The sequence below is a fragment of the Mustela putorius genome, unplaced genomic scaffold (assembly GCF_011764305.1).
Source record: "Mustela putorius furo isolate JIRA1106 unplaced genomic scaffold, ASM1176430v1.1 tig00000228_pilon_pilon_pilon, whole genome shotgun sequence".
Lineage (NCBI taxonomy): Eukaryota > Metazoa > Chordata > Mammalia > Carnivora > Mustelidae > Mustela > Mustela putorius.
This window is the reverse complement of record NW_025421322.1, coordinates 10,534,624-10,555,917: the sequence shown is the minus strand read 5'-3', so window position 1 is coordinate 10,555,917 and position 21,294 is coordinate 10,534,624.

The window sequence follows — 21,294 nt, the reverse complement described above, 5'->3', positions numbered from 1 at the left end:
CCTTCAAGAATTAAAAAATACCTGGATAAATGAAAGTATGTACTAAAATGCAGTATCTCTTCGGTGAGACTGTGGCTATGCACTGGAATCCCATGAGTTTAGAGTGGTAACACCGAGGGTCCACTTTCAGAAAGTATGATTCAATTGGTCTGTCATGCAGACTGGGTTCTGGGAGTTTACAAATCTCTCCAAGTGATTCTAATGTACAGGCAAGTTTAAGAAGCAGATTCAGTGGATACTCTCGGCCCAATCCAGATCTCAGCTATAGGTTAGGAACACCCATTCTCCCAGCTGCTAGAAGTATTGACAACTGATAGTTCTCGGATGACTCCTCTGTCCTGGACTTTTCCCTCACATCTTGTGGCTGAAAACACTAGAACTGAAGCCCCCTATATACCACTCCATGGGCACTTCTCTCCATTCCTTGCTCCAAAAATAACCACTAACTTGGATTAGGTGTTTTGCATTGTTATGCATTTATTTATCATTTTACTACATATGTATGTATCCCTAATGATACACAATACTATATTATATCACACTCCATATATTCTTGCTTTATTTGCTCAACTCTTTAAGAGGTGTTCCCATTAATAACTAGTGCTAATTCATTTATCTTTTCTAATGTATAGATTTTAATTGCATGCATATGCTATACTTTATCCATTTTCCTGTTGATTCCTTATATGGAGGGTGATTCCATTTTTCTGAAGGCAAAGGTTGGAGGGTTTTAAGATGCCCAAAACCAATTTGTAGTTTCTTTGAGTATGCAAGGAAAGGGATAGAAGTTCTGGGTGGGATGGAAAGCCATTGAATATGGCACTACAGAAAGAAAGAAGAAAGCAAGAGTGAGAAAAGATGTAAAGAATCAAGAAGAAAGATAACTGGAATCCATGTTTCCTGAAGGCCAGCCAAAGGACCAGTTTTTACCTATATATCTCATCACATCTTCATTTTCATTTTCTCTTTATCACAGCTATCCCTGAACTCTTAAAAATCCACACCACTTTTCTCCTGAGGCACTTCTAACATGAAGTGTGAAGCAGATTGTGTCCTGCCATAGGCCATTTTTCCTTAGCCTATGTTGCCATGTTTTCTCCTGCTTATATAGAGGATTACAATACTATAACATCAGCAGAAGAAAGCAGGATACTCATAAATCATGGCCTACAATTTATAAAAGGTGAGAACCTAAGTTTTAGAGTCAGAAAGCCTGAGATAAAATGATACTGTGTGAGGAAGCTACTTTGCTTCTCCAACTTTCGATTTCCTCATCTATAAAATGGAAATATAATTTAAAACACATTTCTTCAAGGGTTATATATAGGACAATTGACATATGCATGTAAAGTCTTTGGATGCATACTTGGTACAAAGCAAGGCTGATGCTAGTTTTTTTTTTTTTTTTTGTTTTGTTTTGATTTTGACTATTGCTCTAACATTCCTTATAAAATCCCACATCAACTATAGAATATCACCAAGTTATCATCACTGTCAAAAATTAACACCGCTAGTGAAATAATTTTCTTGGGATCAGTGCATGCTAAATTCTGATCATATGAATTACTTTACAGTCCCCCAGTTGGTTCAAAATCAGTCAGTGATACATACTCAGAAAACTGAACTTAAGGTTTTACAGTGGTTTTTGATCATGTCTATTACAATAGATTCTACAAGTTATATGTTCCTAAATTGTAACACCTTTGGAAAAAGTAATAAAGGTCTTTTGTGCTGTTTATGCCTTCCTTAGAGGGCTAATAAACCCAGGGTCCATCTTTTCAAAGGTGGCTTCCTGGAAAGTGAGGCTTCCTTGGAACTGCATACAAAATGTCACCTGTATGTGTCTTCTTCTAGAGAACATTTTGTTAGCTTTCATCAAATTTCAAAAAAGATCTGTTATACAAAACTGAACATATCCTGACTTACTTACACCAAACTACTATGAGTGGCAAGCAACGATTTTGTGTCTCCCTCCTGCACTGCTGCTGGTGGCCTGTGATTTATAAGGTTGTTGCATGTGCACAGCATCAATCCATCACTAGTTCACCTTATGACAGAGCTCAACTCCCTTCTTGTCAATCCTTCTCACTATAAGTGCCCTTGTGAAACCACCTCTATACCCTTACAACTGGGATGTTCATCATTGTTGGCATGGGACAGTCCTATTTTCCAAGAACACTAGGATAATTATTAAGAGCACTATTTTTGCTCTCGAAAGTGTCCCAGTTTGAATCATATGATTACCATAAACATGACTCAAGAATGCCTGAGAACAAGACTAGCCTTGATGAGGCACCATCATCCTTCAGAAAAAAAGTTAATCACAATCAGCTTCTGAACATAGCTAGTCCTGCCAGGAGCCAAGAGAAGAGTAGCAACTAATCCTACTAATCTTCAAGAAGTTCTTCCCCCCAAGAGGGGTTACTGAGGAGGCAGAATGGGGTGAGGATGTTGGGAAGAAGCATTCCCCACCCTGCAGATTATGGAAAGCAGCAGCATTCTCAGACAGATTTCATGATAAATGATCACTTGCCCCAACACTGCCCTTTCACTGGCCAGGCCACCTGACCTCTGAACGGAAACAACTACTTTTAGAATTCAGATTCTCAGAATTCTTGGTAACTTGTCCAGATCCCAAAGCTAACTTCATAATTCCCAGGAAGAAAACACGCTGTGAAAATGCCTGAAGTACCACCAGTGTCAGTCCTAGATGTGCACTTCAAATGAAAAAAATGTCTATTACATTTTCCACACCACTCTTTCGAGACAATAAAAATGTATGAATAGGAGAATGACAGTATGTGGATATTATGTTATACTATTACATGATATCTTATGCAAAGCATTGCATAAGATATTACTAAATGAAATTACAGCATTGATTTGAATATTATATTGTATGAGGCTACAAAAATGAATTTCTACCTTAGTGATGTGGAACTCAGTGATCTGAAATTCTTCAAAAAAGAATTTTCATCCTAAACTTGTCCACAGACACACTGAATATAATGAAGTGGTGATAAATATGCATAAAAATAAAGATATAAACTTTTATATCCAAATTTAGAATGATATAAAAATTATATGCTAATTGGGAAGATTCTATGTCCTGTGAAAATATCCTCAAAAGAAATTCCTTTCTTTTAGCAAATGGCTAGAGCTGTAAGTAAATTGAATTCATGTGAACATGTGTTGCCAGTGAGGGGTAGGTAAATATCACTGAATCCCCCTGGCTTAAGAAATAAAAATCCTCTCATTGAAAGTATTTTATTAAGGGAAGAAAACCGTTCAACTTTACCCTCTCCAAGGAGAAATCTTAAGAAACAAGTACCATCCTTCAAAAAAGTCAAAGAAGAACTGCATTCTGATAAGAGAACTGATGGTCTCACTGAACATTCTTATGCTGTTATGACTTCTCTTACAACTTGGAGAGTTAAGTTTAGCCATAACTGGTCCCTAGACTCGTTGCTTGAATATCTAGTCTCACCAGGTGAAGTACAACCCAGTTGTATGTCAACCTTCAAGGGATGGGTGTTTTTCATTTGGCTTAAAAATATGATTTTTAGAACAAGAGCTGGGAACATAATTTAACCCAGGTCCCACCCAAAGCCTAAATCCAAATGAATCCCTCTGGGGTTTTATGTGCCCGATCCAATAGAAGCTCTGTCAAGCTAAAAGAAAACTGTGACGTGAAGGACTGTGTGGACTCCTCCCCACAGCAGTTAAGTCAGTGCCAAAGAACTTGAAATGTTACAAAGTGAAACCATATCCTGCCTGGGCTTCCAGTACTCATTTAAACCCAACCATTCCTTATTTGTCCATCTGAAGCTATTCCAAGAAACATACTGTTCTGTCAACAAGAATATAGGCAGTTATTTACAAATGCTACCTACAAATTTATTAGCTCTTGTTCCTCCCACGTGTTTCCATCCCACTAGGCTATCCTGCTTCCCTTCTGTTAACATGAATAATGTCCCTGATGAGTATGGTAGGTTTAGGGAAGGATGTCTTAATTTGACAATCTTCCCAGCCCCAAGCTTGCCCTAGACCATCATTCTAAGTTCCTGAAATGCCAAAGCAGGGAATGTTTCTGATACAACCTGAGTCATTACTAGTGTCTGGTATTTAGGGAGATGGGATTTTTATGTATCCTCAACCAAAGTTTTTGCCAATGACTTAGTCTGACAGCAGCATGGTAATTCATGGAAACTGGAAATACCTGACTTCCTTCTTTCTCTAAATGTGTACTCTTTTATGTTCTATGAAACTAAGGAAATACTAGGAACCCAGTGATTGAATGAGGAATATACCTTTCCCTAGCTTTGGGTAGTTATGAATTGGCATCTGAATATTTCGAGCTATCTAGAAAACTTATTCAATAATATAGTTCTAAAACACATTTTATAAAAAGTAGTAAAAGTATCCGTGAACAGTTGTTGATAGTACAAGTGGGCATTTATTCATTTCAAATATCTAATAATTCAATATATACTTACTTAAGTAGGTACCAAGTATAAATGTTTAGATAGCCACAACTCCCTTCACATGATTGAAATTTGCCTACTTATTTTTTCCATACCCTATTGTAAATAAAGAAGAATTTTTTTTCCATTTTAGTTTCCCTCTACCATGGTTGCTGGTTAGTATTATGTGCCAGTTTGGCTGGGCCACAGGTGCCTAGATATTTAGCCAAATATTCTGTGCCTGTGAAGGTGTTTTGGGGTGAGACAAATATTTGAATTGGTAGACTCAGTAAAGTGCCCTTCTTAGTGTGTGGGCCTCATCTAACCAGTTGAAGGCTGATAGCTGATACCTCTCAACTGATTACCTTAGAGCAAGGACATGTGGTTTCTCCTGCCTTCTAACTCAAACTGAAACATCAGCTTTTCTGGGCCTTGGGTTTGTGGGCTTTCCAGCTGAAACTTACACTATTAGCTCTCCAGGTTCTCAGGTCTTCACACTCAGACTGGAACTATACCACTGGTTCTCCTGCGTCTCTAGTTTGCCAGCTGCAGATCTTGGGACTTCTCAGCTTCCATAACAATGTGAGACAATTCCTTATAATAAATCTCTTTCTATGAATATATGTATCCTGTTGGTTCTGTTTCTCTGGAAACAGACATGAGAAAAACCACTAAAAACACATGAGAAAAACCACTAAAATAATCCAAAATCCACCAAATACTTATAAAACTTAGGCTTTAAAATCCAAGTCTAATCAAATAAATAAATATATTCCTAAAAATCTAGTGAACCCAAAGTTGCTATGGTGGTCACAGAAGAAGGACATGAAACTTATAGCAAAAGAAAGATGACTTATAATCTAGTTAAGGAAAGAAACATCTGGCTAAGAAAAGAAGATGTACACATGTGAAAAGTCATGGCAAAATTACATGAAAAAATATAATCAAGTGCTAGACAACAAACTAAAGAAAGGGATTTCCTTTAAGAAATAGCTTTGGACTGTACAAAATTATCATTGGCATACAAAATGCACTCATTTCATATCCACCTTTAACATTTCCTGCTTTATCCAAATTATTTCATGTTCCTTGAAATCTGGGAGCCTTTGTCATCTACAGTATATTGTCCATTAAAAAAAAAATTTAAAAAAAGGCAAGCCACGGCCTGGGAGAAAATAGTGACAATACATTCAAATACCAAAGGATTTATATCCAGAATATAGAAAAACTTCCTACAACTTAGTAATATCGAGATAGACTATTGGTCTTAAAAAATAGAAAAAATATTTGAACAAACACATCACAGGAAAAGATTCACAGATGACTAATCTCATTAGTCATCAAGAAAATACAAATGAAAACCATAATGAGATACCACTACCCATACACTCAAGATTGACATTGTCTAATGTTAGCAAGGATATGGAGCTATTGGAAATCTTATACATTGATGGCAAGGGTAGAAGATGGAGCCAAAACTTTGGAAACAACTTCACATTTTTTCTTAAGAAGCACACACTTGTATATCTAAGAGAAATGAAAATATATATCCACACAAAGGCTTGTTTTGAACATCCATAGCAGCCTTATATGCAATACTGGAAAAATAGAAACAACCCAAATGTCCACCAATCAGTAAACAGAAATACAAACTATGCAAACTATTCATGCAGTGAGATGCTACACAGGGATGAAAAAAAATGAACTGCTAAGATATACAGCAACAAAGCCAAACAACAAAAAATGTATGCTGAGTGAATAAAGGTCAACACAAAGACACACTATTATTTAATTTCATTTTTATAAAACTCTAGGAAGATAAATCTAAATTACAGGTTAAAAAAAAAAAAATCAGTGATTATCTGAGACTAGTGGTGAAAGGTGGAGGTTGACTGGAATGGAGCCTGAAGAAACTTCTGGAGGTGACAGAAATGTTCTATATTTTGTTTTTGAAGGCAGTAACATGCAATATACATTTATTAAAACTCATCAAACTCTAAAATTGCAATTGGTGCATTTTATTATATGTAAGTTATACCTCAAAGTTCAATTTAAAAATCCAAAATAAATCCAAACACAGTCTAATGTTCTTTCACCAAAGAGCCACATGAAAGAGTCCCTCACCTCCTTTGAGTCTTTGTTCAACTGCCATCTTTCTAATGAGGACTTTCCTAACTACTCTATTTAAAATTTGAAGCCTTCTTTCCAATTTCTGATTCTCTTATCCCATTTTATTTTCTATGCTTAGTATCAGCTATTATACTATATAATTTATTACATTGTATGTTTATCATCTATTCTCCAGCTAGAATGTAAATTCCATGAAGCCACAGATAATTTATCTTTGCTTTTATGTTTTATTTATTAATGCACCCCAAATTGTTATGTACCTTACACAAGAATGGGGTCAGTAAATCTTTGTTGGATAAATATAATTACAAAGAGCTAGTCTTTTCAGAGGGATCTCATTTTAAGAAGCCACTGGACAAAATGAATTAGAATACCTTTGGGGAAAAAAAATCGTATTTTTTATATTGTCACATCTGGGAAGTCATTTTCAAATATGTTCTCAGTGTTACTGATTTGGCTTTAGGAAACTAATCCACACATAATCTTGGTATTGTTATAGATAAAGGAGAAGAGCTGAGAAAAGTATAAAGAATGATGAAATATAAAGACCACGGTGTCATATTCAGTGATACAACAAAGGAACTAACAATGCACCCTAGTAAAATGTCACTTTAATCATATTTACTCTTAGGAATGCTTTAGGAGTTAATTGACTCTTAAGTAAATAAATTCCTTTGAGTAGTCCTAAGTGCCAAAGCAACTTTATTATGTTTACTATAATCAAATTATTTAAACCCTCTGGATCAGTTTTCTTATCCGTAAAATTAAAGAGTTTTTCAGACCAGGTATAATCCCTGCATTTTGGAAAAGACTGTTGGAGTTCTAAAGAGTATTCTGCAAGTAGACTTGGGTTTAGATAATTAATGAAAACTTTTTCAAGCTGTGTCATCAAAATGTCAGAACACTACAATGATCTACAAAGTCCAGCTCTTCCTACTCTTCCCACGGCTAAATTGTTCCACTCTTCCTTTGATTCTATTGGTTATCACAGCTTTTCTCCAATAACACCAGTCTCCTCTTTTCAAACTTATGTTAACCAGAGTAATCCTCTGTTGCTTGCAACCAAAAGTCCTAACTAATAATGAAATTGGTCCTTGGAAGTGAGCATCACAAATAACATATGCTAAATTGTGAAAATATATGGAGACCAAATGAGAAACACAGAGGATTTCTTACACTGAAGGCTAAGATAATTTCAGGTTTTGCTATTCTAAATAGAGAAGCTGTATGATTAAGCAACCATCTGCTGTGTTTTGAGACTCAGATAATATGACTGAAGATAGGAATTTTAGGGGGTTGGATAGGAGATGTCAGGATGATGGAAGATGTTAGCTACTTCTTTCAGATTTTGATAAAGTGCTGCTAGACAGGGAAACACATGGTCCAAGGTATTCCAACTGAAGGAAGCAAGCAGGACAGTTGGAAAGCTTTGTTAAGAGAAGTCCAATAATGCAAGGTTGCCAATGGGCAGAGGTTAAAAAGTGTAATTTGTTTCCTTCATGCCTTAGCCAGGAATAAATAAAAAGAGGGAGCAGAAAAATTAAGAAAGCTGTCAAGAAAATGATAGAACTTTACACAGTACCAAAAGAAAAAATGAAAAACATGAAACATTACCTCAGACAATAATGAGATTCATTTAATCCAAATAGTGAATAAATTAAAGTGTGTGTAGGGGATAAAAAAATCCAATCCTTTCCATTCAGGCAATTAAAAATTGGAGTCAAGATTAAAAAAGAGATCGAAGTTGAAAGCTGGGTTAGAGCCAGACTTACTGGATTGATAAAATGAATCTCAGCTGTAATTACAGGCATTCAGCTCTCTATTCACAAACCAAGCAGAGCCCTAGTTGTAAGAATGAGACCAGCTTGAAAATAAGGGTAGAAACTGGTAAATCAAATATATTTTATTAGCAATTTGTAGTGAATTTTAGAACTAAGTTCTGCAATCATCAAATATTATTTTAAGTTTTTAAATGGTTAAAATAATTTGATATTTTAGAGAAATTGTATGTATTTAAATAAACCATATTTAATTTTATGTAACAGGTACTCTTTGGAGTTTTTAGAAATGTTAAACTATTTACCATGCATAACAACCCTAAAATAATGCACTATATAGATGAGAAAATAGAAGCAGAGAAGTAATTCACTCAAGGTTATATAAGTAGTAAGTGGCAAATCTGGGGTTTAAACCTAAGATAGTAAAGTTCCAGAGTTCATACTATTATCCACTATGCAATGTGGACCCTCTATTGATTTATTAGACATGTAGTTTTACCTAAACTTTTAAAATTGATGTTATACATGTGATTTTACTTTGAAAGGCATTAAAGGCAATTGATCGATTTATAGGTAGTAATTTTAATATTAAATATAATCTGATTTTTAATTTATAAATTTAGGCATAATTTGAAGTTGTATTGAAATAGGTAAGAATATTCTGCTGTTAGATATGTAAGTCTGATCTTTATAGTACTGAGAAAATCAGATATATTAACTTTTTGAAATATTATAATATTATGAATATGTTAATCTGTTAAATTTATGAGTTAATGAACATAAATAACAAATGGGTAATTGTTCCCATCCCATAGATTTATAAATAGAATAAAATTTGTAAATTGTACATAGGGCTTAGGAAAAAAAAGCTGCTTGAATCTAATACTTCTAATTTTAGTATTAGTTAAAATTCTAGAGTAACTAGAGCCCTTTATGAATACAAAGTGTTCCTCATATATTAAAACATTTCATTGATAAGGTAGGAGCATTACTACGAAAGTTCATGTGAGATCATGTCTATGGATTCCTGTAATTTTTACCATATTTTTCTAAGCCTTTTCTGCAACTGTCTAACATTTTGCTAAAAACTAGTGCATTTAGATTATAATTGATTTCTATTGTAAATCATATGTTCACATTACATATCAATCCAGGTAAAGCTTAAGATACTACCAACATCAAAGAGCTTAGCTAATTATAGTACAAAAATTCATATCTTCACATGGGTTTTCTCTTACTTTATGTAAAGTATTCAGGTTCTGTTGTTAAGAAAGAGAAAGATAGTTATTATATGTTCTCTCTGATATGTGGAATTTGAGAGGCAGGGTAGGAAGTTTGGGGGGCAGGGAAGGAAAAAAATGAAACAAGATGGAATCAGGAGGGGTACAAACCATGAGAGACTCTTAATCTCACAAACAAACTGAGGGTTGCTGGAGTAGAGGAGGTGGGAGGGACAGGATGGTTGGGTTATGGATGTTGGGGAGGGTATGTGCTATGGTGAGTGCTGTGAAATGTGTAAGTCTGATGATTCACAGACCTGTACCCCTGGGCCAAATAATGTATTATATGTTAATAAAAATAAATAAATAAATAAGAAACTAATTAACAAATACACATAGTACCCAATGACATGATTTAAAGTGAACACAAATCCATGTGAACATAATAAGCTTATGAGGTGGGTGCTATAATTATCCGCATTTTACAAGTAAGAAAGCTGAACACAGAGACAATAGGTAAAACACACCTGATCACACAACTGGTAAGTTAGTGGAATGTAATTTGAATCCAGGAGGTCTGACTCTGCATACAAATTCACAAAGTCCAGATGCAAATATTAAAATTCAACACTATTTTTAGTATCTATTACTGGTTATCAGAGTCTTCTAAAAAGAAACCCAAAGAACTTAAGCTGGTCATATTGTGAGAATAACACCAGTCCTCAAAGTAGGACTGTGGTTGTTCCATCTTTACAGCAATCTCTTGAAAATGGGTTCAATTGTTTTATCTACCTGCATAAATAAACCTTGAAATCCTACTCACATGGGACCAAACAATCACTGTTGATTCTTTCCAGCCCAAGATCACCGGTAATACCACTGTGATCAAACAAGCAATCATTGGTTGACTTATTGTACCAAAGGAGAACACATACTCTTGAGAAGCAGGGGGAGATCTCAGTAAGAGGGGTTCAGAAAGGACTCATTACAGGGTTTTGACTTATATTAGGTGATCTGGGAGAATGTTCAGCAATGCTTTCTCTGTTCTTCCCAAGAAGTGGAAGTAAATTTATGATTTAGTATCTTAGTTTTTATTATAAACTAGTCTTGTAACCACAGCTCAACTAAGCTGTAAGAAACTGTTGCTGAATTTTACTGTAGTGGGAAAGAATATTCACAATTATCTAAAAAGACTACTAAAATACATCTCTTTGTCCAATCACGTATATGTCTTTTTTTTTTTTAAAAGATTTTATTTATTTATTTGTAAGAGAGAGAGAGAGTGAGAGCGAGCACAGGCAGACAGAGTGGAAGGCAGAGTCAGAGGAAGAAGCAGGCTCCCTGCGGAGCAAGGAGCCCAATGTGGGACTCGATCCCAGGACGCTGGGATCATGACCTGAGCCGAAGGCAGCTGCTTAACCAACTGAGCCACCCAGGCGTCCCATCACGTATATGTCTTAACACTGGATTTTGCTTCCATTATTTCAAGCAAAACAACATATGGAAAAAGAATGAATCCAGAAGCACATGTGAGAATCCACCCATCTTCTATTAAGGTAGACATTAAAGAGATGCAGGAAAAAAAAAGTTACTCCTTTCACTAATTCTTTTTGTTATAAAAGATAGTTTATTTTCACAAAAGTGTTATTTGTAATAAAAGTGTTTTATATTAGAAAATTCATTAAAATGTTCTCAGCTTCAATTTCTAATGTGATAGATAGAATAATATAACCTATGTCAACAAAAGCTGTCGGTGGTTCTTAATTTTTCGGTGTTTTATGGGAATCTGAGAATGGTTTGAGAATTACTGATCTAAGAAAAGGGAGCAATGTGCACAAAAGGTTAAAGGCCAGAAAGTATATACTAACATTTCAAGAACTGAAAGAAACTCAGCTTAAACAGAGAAGAAGGAAACTCAACAGGAGATAGAAAAGAAGAACAGCAATTCTAGGAACAGAAAATCGACCACTTTCTGGAAAGTAGGACATGTGGACAAGTGAATCCAAAGCAACAGGAGATAGACCGCAAGGGGAGGACTGGCTCCCGGCAAGTGGTGGGGCAGTGGAGCACAAAAACAGAACTTTTATAATCCTGCTCCACTGAAGGACATAGCTCCAGAGGCTTAGCAGGGGTGGGGACTTCATGGGCATAGTGTGGTCTCAGGTCCCGTGGGGTCACGGAAGGATTGTGAGTGTCTGAGTGTGGTAGAGCTCCCAGGTATCAGAGCACAGAAGCTGACTACAGAAGCAGAGCCAAGGAGGGGGCTCTCAGCTTAGGGTTACCTCCAACCGCAATCCAAGGCACAGTCGGGCCACTGTTCTTCAAGCAGGGACCCCACAAGTGGCAGATCTTCCTTCCTTCCCCAGGAGGCGTGGCACAAGAATGTGTGGCAGGAATCTGCTCGGTTTAGAGACTCCAAACAGGGCAATGTGACAGAGGTAGAAATGCTTGGTCAAAGGCCAGGTGAACACAAAGTGCGGCCAGAGACCAGGGAGACAGGAGGGATTGACTGCTTTTCTCAGGGCACACTGAGGAGTGGGGCCCAAGCTCTCAGCTCCTCCAGGGTGGAGACTGGGAAGCCACCATTTTCCTGACCTCCAAAGCTGTACAGAAAGCATTCAGGGAACAAAAACTCCCAAGAGTGAACCTGAGCAGATTACTTAGCCTGGCCCCTGGCAAGGGCAATGCAATTCTGCCTCGGGCAAAGACATTTGAGAATCATGGCAACAGGCCCCGCCCACAGAAGATCAGCAAGAACATCCAGCCAAGACTAAGGTAACAGATCAAGGAGAACAGTAGAATTCCAGAGCTAGGAGATAGAAGTCATGGCTTTCCCCCCACGATCCTTTGGTCTTGAAAAGTTAAATATTTTTTTCTTATTCTATTTTTTTTAACTTCTTCTCTTTCCTCTTTTAATGTTTTTTAACTAGCTTATCTAACAATGCCTTTCAAAAAAAAAGTCTTTTTAAACATTATTATAGTCATATATTATCCGTTCATTGTATTTAAACTTATTTTTTGTACACATATATGTTGTTTTTTTCTTTACAATTTTGGGATACAATTTCTTCTAATAGATCAAAATACACCCTAAATCTAGCACATGGCTTTGTTCTAGTCTCCAGCCTGTCTGGTGGACCCTTCTGTCCTTTTTTTTTTTTTTTTCCCCAAAAGACTTTTATTTACTTATTTGACAGACAGGGATCACAAGCAGGCAGAGGCGGTGGGGAAGCAGGCTCCCTGACAAGCAGAGAGCCAGATGCAGGGCTTGGTCCCAGCACCATGGGATCATGACCTAAGCCAAAGACAGAGGCTTTAACCCACTGAGCCACCCAGGTTCCCCCATTCTCTCTATTTTTTTTTTTTTTTGTTTTTCCTACCAATCTATCAATTCCTTTTCTAGAATTTTTTTTTTAATTTTCATCCTTACAGTCATATTCCATCCCATCATCATACTTACGCTTATTTTTGCATATTTATAAGTTTTTCTTTCTTTAAAATTTTGGGAGGTAGTTACTTTTAAGAGACCAGAATACACCCAAAAATTGAGTGGGTGGTTCTGTTCTATTCACCAATCTAATATTTTTTTTTTCATTTTTTTTCCCCCTGGGCCCCCAGTTTTGGGTCTCTTCTGATTTGGTTAGTGTACATTTTTCTGGGGTCTTTGTCACCCTTTTATTATTTTATTCTCTTGTTCATATATTCTTATTTGGATATAATGGCAAGGCAGAAAAACCACAAAAAAAAAAAGAAGAAAAATAAAAAGAGGCAGTACCAATGGCTAGGGATCTAATCAATATGGACAATGGTAATATGCCAGAACTAGAGTTCAGAATGAAGATTCTCAAGGTGTTAGCTGGGCTCAAAAAAGGCATGGAAGATATTAGAGAAATGCTGTCTGGAGAAATAAAATCCCTTTCTAGAGAAATAAAAGAACTAATATCTAACCAAGCTTAAATTTAATAAAAATATATTAATGAGGTATAGTAAAAAAGGTTCTTACTGCTAGGATAAATGAGGCAGAAGAGAATTAGTGATACAGAAGACCAAATGATGGAGAATAAAGAAGCTGAGAGACAAACAACTACTGGACCATAAGGGGAGAATTCAAGAGATAAGTGATACCATAAGATGAAATAATATTAGAATAATTGGGATTCCAGAAAAAAAAAGAAAGAGAGAGAGAGGCAGAAGGTATATTGGAGTGAATTATAATAGAGAATTTCCCTAATATGACAAAGGGAACAAGTATCAAAATCAGTAAACCTCCCTCAAAAACAATAAAAATAGGTCCATACCCTGTCATCTAACAGTAAAACTTACAAGTCTTAGTGACAAAGAGAAAATCCTGAAAGCAGCTCAGGACAAGAAGTCTGTAACATAGAATAGTAGAAATATTAGATTGGCAGCAGAGTTATCCACAGAGACCTGGCAGGCCAGAAAGAACTGGCAGGATATATTCAGACCACTTACTGAGAAAAATATGCAGCCAAGAATACTATATCCAGCTAAGATATCATTTAAAATAGAAAGAGAGATTAAAAGCTTCCAGGACAAACAAAAATTAAAATAATTTGCAAACACCAAACAAGTCCTACAGGAAATACTGAAAGGGGTCCTCTAAGCAAAGAGAGAGCCTAAAAGTAGTAGACCAGAAAAGAACAGAGACAATATATAATAAAAGTCACCTTACAGGTAATAAATACAATGGCACTAAGTTCATATCTTCCAGTAGTTACCCTGATTGTAAATGAGGTAAATGCACCAATCCAAAAACACAGGGTATAAGAATGGATAAAAAACCAAGAACTATCAATATGCCATCCAAAAGAAATACATGTTAGACCCAAAGATACCCCCAGATTGAAAGTGGTGGGGGGTAGATAATTTACCATGCTAATGGACATCAAAAGAAAGCTAGGGTGGCAATCCTTAGATAAATTAGATTTTAAGCCAAAGACTATAATAAGAGATGAGGAAGGGCACTATATCATACTTAAAGGGTCTGTCCAAAAAGAAGATCTAACAATTTTAAATATCTGTACTCCTAACGTGGGAACAGCCAACTATATAAACCAATTAATAACAAAATCAAAGAAACACATCAACAATAATACAATAATATCAAGGGACTTTAATACCCCACTCACTGAAATGGACAGAGCATCCAAGCAAAAGATCAACAAGGAAATAAAGGCCTTAAATGACACACTGGACCGGATGGACATCACAGATATATTCAGAACATCGCAACCCAATGCAACAGAATACACATTCTTCTCTACTGCACATGGAACAGTCTCCAGAATAGATCACATTCTGGGTCACAAATCAGGTCTCAACTGGTACCAAAAGATTGGGACCATTCCCTGCTCTGACCACAATGCTCTGAAGCTAGAAGCCAATCACAAGAGAAAAGTTGGAAAGAACTCAAATACATGGAGGCTAAAGAGCATCCTACTGAAAAATGAATGGGTCAACCAGGGAATTAAAGAAAAATTTAAAAAATTCATGGGAACAAATGAAAAATGAAAACCCAAGTGTTCAAAATCTGGGACACAGCAAAGGCAGTCCTGAGAGTAAAATATATAGTGATACAAGCCTTTCTCAAGAAACAAGTCAAATCTCAAGTACACAACCTAACCCTACACCTGAAGGAGCTGGAAAAAGAACAGCAAAGAAAGCTTAAATCCAGCAGGAGAAGAGAAATAATGAAGATCAGAGCAGAAATTAATGGAATAGAAACAAACAAACAAAAAAAGCCAATAGAACAAATCAATGCAACTAGGATCTCATTCTTTGGAAGAATTAACAAGACTGATAAACCCTTGGCCAACCTTATAAAAAAGAAAAGAGAAAGACCCAAATTAATAAAATCATGAATGAAAGAGGAGAGATCACAACCAACACCAAAGAAATACAAACAACAATAAGAGCATATTATGAGTAACTATACGCCAGCAAATCTGACAATCTGGAAGAAATGGATACATTCCTAGAGACATATAAACTACTAAAACTGAACCAGGAAGAAATAGAAAACCTGAACAGGAGATTAAAGGAGACTGAAGGAGACTGAAGCACTCATCAAAAATCTCAAAACAAATAAGAGCCTAGGGCCAGACAGTTTCCCAGGGGAATTCTACCAAACATTTAAAGAAGAATTAATACCTATTCTCCTGAAAATGTTCCAAAAAATTGAGATGGAAGGAAAACTTCTAAACTCATTTTATGAGGCCAGCATTACCTTGATCCCAAAACCAGTCAAAGACCCCATCATAAAGGAGAATTACAGACCAATACCTTGATGAACACAGATGAAAAAATTCTCACCAAAATACTAGTCAACAGAATCCAACAGTACATTAAGAGGATTATTCACCACGACCAAGTGGGATTTATTCATGGGCTGCAAGGTTAGTTCAACATCTACAAATCAATCAATGTGATATAATACATTAATAAAAGAAAGAACAAGAGCCATATGATATTCTCAATAGATGCCGAAAAAGCATTTGACAAAGTACAGCACCCTTTCTTGATCAAAACTCTTCAAAGTATAGGGATAGAGGGGCCATATCTCAATACCATCAAAGCCATCTATGAAAAACCCAGGCGAATATCATTCTCAAAAAATCAGAGCTTTTCCCCAAGGTCAGGAACACAGCAGAGATGTCCACTATCACCACTGCTATTCAACATAGTACTAGAATTCCTAGGCTCGGCAATCAGACAACAAAAAGAAATTAAAGGCATCCGAATCAGCAAAGAAGTCAAACTCTCTTTGCAGATGATATGATACTTTATGTAGAAAACCCAAAAGACTCCACTCCAAAACTGCTAGAACTTGCACAGGAATTCAGTAAAGTGTCAGGATATAAAATCAATGCACAGAAATCAGTTGCATTTCTATACAACAACAAGACAGAAGAAAGAGAAATTAAGGAGTCGATCCCATTTACAATCACACCCCAAACCATAAGATACATAGGAATAAACCTAACCAAAGAGGCAGAGAATCTGTACTCAGAAAACCATAAAGTACTCATGAAAGAAATGGAGGAAGACACAAAGAAATGGAAAAAGGTTCCATGTTCACAGATTGGAACAACAAATATTGTGAAAAATGTCTATGCTACCTAAAGCAATCTATATATTTAATGCCATCCTTATCAAAATACCATCAATGTTTTTGCAAAGAAATGGAACAAATAATCCTAAAATTTATATGGAACCAGAAAAGACCCCAAATACCCAGAGGAATGTTGAAAAAGAAAGCCAAAGTTGGTGGCATCACAATTCCAGACTCCAAGCTCTATTACAAAGCTGTCATTATCAAGACAGTAAGGTAGTGGCACAAGAACAGACACAGAGATCAGTGGAACAGAACAGAGAGCACAGAAATAGACCCTCAGCTCTATGGTCAACTAATCTTTGACAAAGCAACAAAGAATGTCCAGCAGGAAAAGACAGTCTCTTCAACAAATGGTGTTGGGAAAATTGGACAGTTACATGCAGAAGAATGAAACTGGACCGTTTTCTTACACACACAAAAATAGGCTCAATAATGGATGAAAGACCTCAATGTGAAACAGGAATCCATCCAAATCCTCAAGGAGAACACAGGCAGCAACCTCTTCGACCTCAGCCACAGCAACTACTTCTTAGTCACATCACCAAAGGCAAGGGAAGCAAGAGCAAAAATGAACTATTGGGACTTCATCAAGATCAAAAGCTTTTGCACAGAAAAAGGAAATAGTCAACAAAACCAAAAGACAACTGACAGAATGGGAGAAGATATTTGCAAATGACATATCAGATAAAGGGCTAATATCCAAAATCTATAAAGAACTTATCAGACTCAACACCCAAAGAACAAATAATCCAATCAAGAAATGGGCAGAGGACATGAGCAGACATTTCTGCAAAGAAGACATCCAGATGGCCAATAGACACATGAAAAAATGCTCAACATCACTCAGCATACACTCAGGGAAATACAATCAAAACCACAATAAGATACCACTTCACACCAGTCAGAATGGCTAAAATTATCAAGTAGGAAATGACAGATGTTGAAGAGGAAGCAGAGAAAGGGGAACCCTCCTACACTGTTGGTGGGAATGCAATTGGTACAGCCACTCTGGGAAACAGCATGGAGGTTCCTCAAAAAGTTGAAAATAGAGCTACCCTATGACCCAGTAATAGCACTACTGGGTATTGACCCTAAAGATACAAATGTAGTGATCTGAAGGGGCATGTGCAGCCAAATGTTTATAGCAGCAATATCCACAATAGCCAAACTATGGAAAGAATCCAGATGTCCATCAACAGATGAATGGATAAAGAAGATGTAGTATACACACACACACACACACACACACACACACACACACACAATGAGATACTATGCAGCCATCAAAAGAAATGAAATCTTTCCATTTGTAATGATCTCCCTGATATGAGGAATTTGAGAGGCAGTATGGGGTGTTTGAGAGGTAGGGAAGAACAAAATGAAACAAGATGGTATTGGGAGGTAGACAAACCAAAAGAGACTCTTTTTTTTTTTTTAAAGATTTTATTTATTTATTTGACAGACAGAGATCACAAGTAGGCAGAGAGGCAGACAGAGAGGGGGGGGGGAAGCAGACACCCTGCCAAGCAGAGAGCCCGATGTGGGGCTGGATCCCAGGACCCTGAGATCACGACCTGAGCCGAAGGCAGCAGCCTAACCCACTGAGCCACCCAGGCGCCCCCAAAAGAGACTCTTAATATCACAAAAAAACTGAGAGTTGCTGGGGGGAAGGGCAGTATGGAGAGGGTGGTTGGGTTATGGACATTGGGGAGTATATGTATTATGGTGAGTGCTGCGAAATGTGTAAGCCTGATGATTCACAGACCTGTACCCCTGGGGCAAATAATACATTATATGTTAATAAAAATAATTAATTTAAAAAAAAACAGAGAAGAAGGAAGGGGATTCTAGAAGAGACAAATTAGGAGAGGTTGGCAAGAATTGAAGAAATATACCTGTCAATTTGGCATAAACTTATCAGGAATTTTAAGATCTTATGGTTCACCATGAGAGGCCCATCATATTTTTTTAATAGTTCTTTATTTTTTTTGTCAACACAAATTTGTTATGAGGCAATATCACACTGAGATATGCCTTTAGGCAATAAATCATTGTCATCAATCATTTAGAAGAACTCCTTTGTCCTCTCCCTGCCTCAATTCTTTGAGAGACACAGAAGTTAAAATCTTAACTCTGAATAGAGGGTCTTGGTAAGGGCAAGAGATTGAATGAGAGAGAGTTATTTATTGCCTGTTTACCAATATCAACCAGCTAACATCATGAGAGTACACTGCTTAAAAAATATATATTGTCGGTTTAAAACCATTATTTTACATGATGTTGAATCTGTCTAGAATATAGTAAGCTGAGCAAATGACTACCTGAAATCTCACTTCTATACTTTGATTTTTACCTTTATCTTTGTAGGAACTAAAGTTCTCCCTCAGGACCTTATGAAGAGACAAACTTAAAGCTCAATGTCTTTCTAGAAAGAAGTGATAGTTTCCTAAATTTGAGGTTACTTTCCATAAGGAAATAAAGAAAATTTTCATTGTACTATAGAAAATAGTTTTTCTGTACAGATAAACCTGAGAAATGAATTTTAATCATATCCCATTTTTGTCCAAGAACAGTACATCATGAATTTGATATAATTGCTCTTTTCTACTGAAGGACATGGCATTGAACCTGATAAGAAACCAAGATCTGTGAGGCTAACAAAGCTCACATGACAAAATTGTATGACCTTGCATACAGAAAAAAAAAATTAGATGGGGAAATGTGAAAGATAAAATCTAGGATGTAATGAATTCTAATAATTTACCTAACACAAGTTCTCAAAACTCCTTCACCTTTAAATCCTTCATTTCATGACATGCAATGGGAAAGAAATACAACACAAACATGTATTAAGATTAGTACAAATGGGATGAACTCAGAGTTGATGCATTTTTGTTGAGAAACCACCGAGTTAAAACATGCACAAACTGATTTCATCTTACTGATGGCTTTGCCTTGTTGCTTCAGTTTTCAGAACTGTTATCATTTTAATCAAAGCTACCCCCCATCCTTGTGATAATTTTCATTCATCTTTTCTGGACAAAAAATAGCTCCCTTTCTACCACAACATACACCTCAAAAATAATGAGTTGGAGCAGTGATTTTTAAACAAGCTCCACACTGAAATCATCCAGGGCTTTAAAAAATTACCCATGTTTGAGTTCTGTCCAGAAATTGCTATTCCATTGTTCTGGGTAAGTAGGTGCCTAAGTATTAGCTCTTTTAAAACAATAGTTCTCAGGCTTCATTTCATATTGGAATGACCCAGTGCTCCTGAACCTTTAATTCCAAGACCAACCCCATAACAACTGGCTAGACCTTCTGCAGGTAACACCCACTAATAGTAGTGGTTTTATTAGAAGCTCATAGCACTACTTAGCGGCACATTAAAAACCTGAGGTAGAACCTTTTCTGCAAAAGTAATGAAAGATCCCAAAATCCTCTTCAGCAGACAATCCTATTTTTAGGTCAGTTCCCTGGCCTTATTTGATGCCATGTTCTGCAAGTATGTCACCATGAAGCTGTACTGTGGTCAGATATACAGAATACAGTGGGGCTGTCCTATCTGAGGGACTGGACATATTTCAAACCCATAAAAATTTTAAAACTTTAACACAAGTTAAAAAAAAAAATAAAGTAATCCAAGAGATAAACTAGAGGAATACAGTTGAATGATAGCAACCCCCCCAAAAAATGCTAAATTAGAGGACTTACACCCACATGACAGCGCCAGATAATTTCTCTTAGCCTCTATTTTCTCATCTTTATAGCTCTCTGCACAGCTATTGGAGAATTCCACATAAAATTGATAAGCTCTATGACCTTGTTACTTGAAATGCAGTCCTAGAATAAGCAGCATCAGCACCATGTGGGAACTTGTTAAAAATGCAGAACCTTAGGCCATCCCTGAAATATACTGAAACAAATTCTGTATTTAACAATATTCTCCAAGTGATATGTATGCACATTCAAGTTTTAGAACTCTTCTTTGCACATCAGCATTGTTATTACTGAAGTCATCATTGTGGGCTAAAAGATACAGATGCATATATACAAACAAAATAAATTTACACTGAACTTTCCCATTGCACAGATTTTTCTGAAGCAGTGAGCATCTGTGAAGTGTCTGCAAAGACATGCTACACTCTTGCAACCTGATAGAATTCAGTTACTTGGCTAGTCAGTTTATTGGGAGGAATGTCTATTCTGAATCCACTTTGAAATTCTCACACATGTGACATCTTGATGGAAAGACTAACTCACATATAATAGTCTTATATTCAACTGTCCAAGAAAAACTTATCCCCACTTCCCAAATATAGAGAAAATGTAGTATACAGATACATATATAAGATGGAATATTATTCAGGCTTTAATTAGAAAGAAGGAAATCCTGCCATTTGTGATAACATGTATGGATGAATTTGGAGGACATTATGCTAAGTGACATAAACCAGACACAGACAAACACTGCATAATCTCACTTGTATGTCCAATCTACAAGAGTCAAACTCATAAAAGCAGAGAGCAGAATGTGGTTTCCAGTGGCTGAGAGGAAGGGGGAATGG